Genomic DNA, 4871 nt, shown 5'->3' on the forward strand with positions numbered 1-4871 from the left:
CAGGCAGGTCTTGAACCTGCAGGCTCAGGCAATCCACTCACCTCAGCCTCCCAAAGGCGCAGGATTACAGGCTGAGCCACCAAGCCCAGCTTCTCCTAACTCTTATGGCATGGGTGCTTGGGGTTTTGATCAGGAATTGGTTACCAGTTCCAATTTCCGTAAGGGTGTCTCCTGCATTTTCTAAGGTTCTTATAGTTTGAGGTTTTACATTTAGGTCTTCGATCCTTTTAGAGTTGATTTTTGTGTGTGATGATAGGCAGGGGTCCTGTTTCAATCTTCTGCATGTGGTCAACCAGTTTTCTCAACACCATTTACCGAATAGGTTCTCCTTTCCCCAAGTCATTGGTGGTGGAGGCTATGTCGAAGATGAGTTGGTTGAGAAATTGAGGTTTTGCTTCTGGAATCTCTATTCTATTCCATTGGTCTATATGCCTGTTCTTGTACCAAATACCAGGCTGTCTTGATTACTGTAGCTTTATAATAGAGTTTAAACTCTGGGAGTGTGATTTCCCCCCCGCCCCCTTTTTTTTTGCTGAGGGTTGTGTTGGCGATTTGTGGACATTTATATTTCCATATGAATTCCTGTATTGTTTCCAGTTCTGAGAAGAATGCTGCTGGTAATTCAATGGATATTGCATTAAATCTGTAGATTGCCTTAGATAGGATGGACATTTTAACAATGTTGATTCTTCCAATCCATGAGCATCAAATATTTTTCCATTTGTTTGTGTCATCTTTGATTTCTTTGAGCAACGTTTTATAGTTTTCATTGTGAAGATCTTTCGCATTTCTGGTTAGGAAGATGCTAAGGTATTTGATTTTTTTTTCTGTGACTATCGTAAATGGGATTGTGCTTTTTATTTGGGTTTCTGTTTGTTTATTGTTAGTATATAGAAAAGTGACTGTCTTTTGCATATTAATTTTATACCCTGAGATTTTGCCAAAGTCCTTTATCAGTGCAAGGAGGTTTTTGACAGATTCTCTTGGGTTTTCAAGGTATAGAATTGTATCGTCTGCAAAGGGGGTTTACTTTTTTCCTATTTTCAAATGCGACTGTCTTTTGCATATGAATTTTATACCCTGAGACTTTGCCAAAGTCCTTCATCAGTGCAAGGAGGTTTTTGACAGATTCTCTTGGGTTTTCAAGGTATAGAATCATGCCGTCTGCAAAGAAGGTTTTCCTTTTTTTCTATTTGGATACCCCAAATCTCCTTCTCTTGTCTGAATGCTCTATCTAGGACTTCCAAAACTATGTTGAAAAGGAAAAGTGAGAGTGGGTATCCTTGTCTTGTTCCAGTTTTTAGGAGAAAGGGTTCCAATTGCTATCTGTTTAGCAGTATACTGGTTGTGGGTTTCTTGTAGATGGCTCTTTCTATTTTGAGGTATGTTACATGTATGCCTAGATGTTCGAGGGTTTTTATCAAGAAGGGGTGCTGGATTTTGTCACAAACTTTTTCTGCATCTAATGATGTAACATGTGGTTTTTGTTTTTACATCTGTTGATATAATTAATTATGTTTATGATCTTACGAATGTTGAACCAGTCCTGCATCCTGGGAATGAAGCCTACTTGGTCATGGTGGATGATTTTTGAGAGGTATTGTTGAATCCAATTTGCAAGGATCTTTTTGAGAATTTTAGTATCTATGTTCGTTAAGGATATTGGCCTGTACCTCTCCTTCTTTGTTGAAACTTTACCTTGTTTGGGTATCAATTTGATGGTATTTGTAAAATGATTTAGGGAGAGTTCCATCTTTCTCTATTGCCTGGAGTACTTTCAGTTGGTATTAGTTCCTCCTTGTATGTTTTGTAGAATTCTGCTGGAAAGCCACCTGGTCCAGGGCTTTTTTTTTTTTTTTTGGTAGGTAGTTTTCTTATGACATAATCAATATCCTGGATTGTTATTGGTCTATTTAGGGTCTAGATTTCTTCTTGTTTTAACTTGGGGAGGTTGTGTGATGTCAGAAATTCTTCCATTTCCTTTGGGTTTCAAGTTTGTTTCCATATAAATGTACATAGTAGTCTCTGATAATCTTGTATTACTTTGGGGTCAGTTGTGACTTGATTGTTTTTACATTTCTGATTGTGTTTATTTGGGCTTTTTCTCTCTTTTTCTTAGTCAGTCTAACTAGGGGACCATCAATCTTGTTTATCCTTTCAAAGAACCAGTTTTTTGTTTCATTGACTTTTTAAAAAAAAATTTGTCTTTTATGTCCTGAATTTGGGCTTTTATTTTGGTGATCTGGATTCTTCTGCTGAAGTTAGGATTTTTGTGGTCTTGCTTTTCCAGCTCCCATAGGTGATTTGTTAGGCTATTAACTTGTGATCTTTCCATTTTCTTCATGTGTGTTTGTAGAGATAGAAATACTCCTTTTAGTACTGCTTTCTTGGCATCCCAGATGTTTTGTTAAGAGGTTTCTTCATTTTCATTTGTTTCCAGGTATCTTTTAATCTCTGTTTTGATTTCTATGTTGACCCAGGAGTTGCTTAGCATCATGCTGTTTAGTGTCCATGTCTTTGTGGTTTTGGGGGGAACTTAGTTGGTGTCAATATTTATTTTTATTCCTCTGAGGTCTGAGAAGGTTCATGGCAGAATTTCAATCTTATGAAATTTGTTTATACTTGATTTATGGCCGAGGATTGTTCGATCTTAGAGTACATTCCATGTGGTGATTAGTAGAATGTATATTCCATGGTTGTTGAGTGGAGTGTTCTGTAGGTATCAATTAAGTCCCTTTGGTCAAGTGTCACGTTGAAATTCCATATCTCCTGATTGATTTTTTTGTCTTGGTGATCTGTCTAGGGTGTGATTGGGTATTTAGGTCCCCAGCTATGATAGTGTTAGAGTCAATATCTTTAAGTTTACCTAGAAGCTGCTTGATGAAAGTTGATGCTCTTATATTGGGTGCATTTATGCTTAGGATGGTTATTTCTTGTTGATGGACTGCACCTTTTGTCATTATGTGGTGACCTTCTATATCTTTTTAAAATGTTTGATAGCTTAAAGGGTATTTTGTCTGATATTAAGATCATGACTACTGCTTTTCTTTGTGTTTTATTCACCTAAAATTTTGTTTCCCATCCTCTTACTTTGAGTCTGTGAGTGTCCTTTTTGGTGAGATGAGTTTCTTGGAGACAATATATTGTTGCCTCATGATATTTTATCCATTTTGCCATTTTATGTCTTTTCAGTGGTGCATTTAGTCCATTCACATTCAGGTTAACTATTGAAATGTGAGAGTTTATCCCTGTCATGAGGTTCTTATAGAGTTTGTTGTTATTGTTGCTGTTGTCTTTCTTTGGATTTTTGGGTTGAGTTGTGTGTTTTTATCTTTTTCCTGCATTCTTGTGAAGGGCATTGTCATTTTTTTTTCCTTTCTTCTGTGTTTAATACTTTCTTAAGTGTTTCTTTTAGAGCTGGTTTGGAGGCAGTGTAAGGTCTTAGGGATTGAATGTCTGGGAAAGAGTTTAATTCCCCATCACTAATGAAGTTTCGCTTAGCTGTGTAGGTAAATCTTGGTTGAAATTGTTATCTTTGAGAACTTTGAAGATCGGGCTTCAAGCTCTCCTTGCCCTAAGTGTTTCTGTAGATAAATCTGCTGCTATTCTAATTGGTCTTCCCTGGAGGGTAGTCTGACCTCTTTCTCTTGCTACCTTTAGGATTTTTCCTTTTATACCTCCTCTGTGTAGGTGAATTACTATGTGTCTAGAAGTTGGTATTCTCATTTGTTGTCTCACAGGGGTTCTCTGAATCCCTTGTGTTTGAATGGTTGTATCACTGATGAGATGAGGGAAGTTTTCTTGGATAATTGCATGGAATGTTTGGTTCAGGGTGGTCTCTGTTTCTCTACCTCAGGAAGTCTAATTACTCTTAGGTTCAGCCTCTTGAAATAATCACTCATCTCTTGAAGGTTTTGTTCTGTCTTTTAAAGCTTCTTTTCTATGTTTTTGACAGCTTGGGTTAGTTCCATATTTTGGTCCTCAAGCTCTGAGATTCTTTCTTCTGCTTGGCTAATTCTACTTTCCATGCTCACCAGTTTGTTATTTATTTCACACTGTATTCTTTACTGCTGTTATCTCAGTTATCAACTCCTTCTTTCTTTCCTCTTGTCTCTCCTAATTCTATTTATTCTCTCTGTTAATGTCTTGATATCTGGGTTTGTGGTTTTAGAGCAGTCATTCAGAGGCCTCTTCATTGTTTGCATTCTGAAGTCTGTATTCCCAGTGTCTGACCTCCCAGGGATCTTTGCAAGATCCATATTCTTCTTTTGGTTTTTCTTCATTTGTGTACATTTCCACCTCTCCCTCCCTTTTTAAATCTGTTGTTGAGGGATGTGGGGGGTAGCTTTTATTTCAGTTTGCTCAATCTCCTATTCTTCCTTATGTGGATCCTCTGGCTTTGTTCAATTCTGAAACTGGACTATGTTTGGGGTGCTGTTGTTTTGCAGTTTAGAGATAATTGAGTGGGGAGCTGTGATTCAGAATCTATCTGCAGTTCCCAGTAGCTGCTTACACATGTGGGCCCCCTGGAACCCACTTCCCACTGCTTGGCAATCTATCCATGCAGTAGGGATAGCAAAATGAGGTAAGGAAAAAGAAAAGAATGAAAAAAGGAAGGAGGGGGTAAGAGGAAGATGGAAAGAGAAGAGTAAGAGCAGAAGAGACAGATGTATCAGCTAACAAAAGAAAAGAGACACAAACAAAGACAGAAAAGATTTGAAAAAACTAAAACATACAATCATACAAGCAGAGAAACTGACAAAAGTACCCCTGTTGATGTACTCTCCCTCAAAAATATCCATACATAGACAGGAAGTCTAAAAAAACAGTAATAAAATAACAGAAACAAAGCAAATACAAAAAAGTAATCA

This window comes from Carlito syrichta, unplaced genomic scaffold (assembly GCF_000164805.1).
Source record: "Carlito syrichta isolate Samal-C Ts95f unplaced genomic scaffold, Tarsius_syrichta-2.0.1 Scaffold302542, whole genome shotgun sequence".
NCBI lineage: Eukaryota > Metazoa > Chordata > Mammalia > Primates > Tarsiidae > Carlito > Carlito syrichta.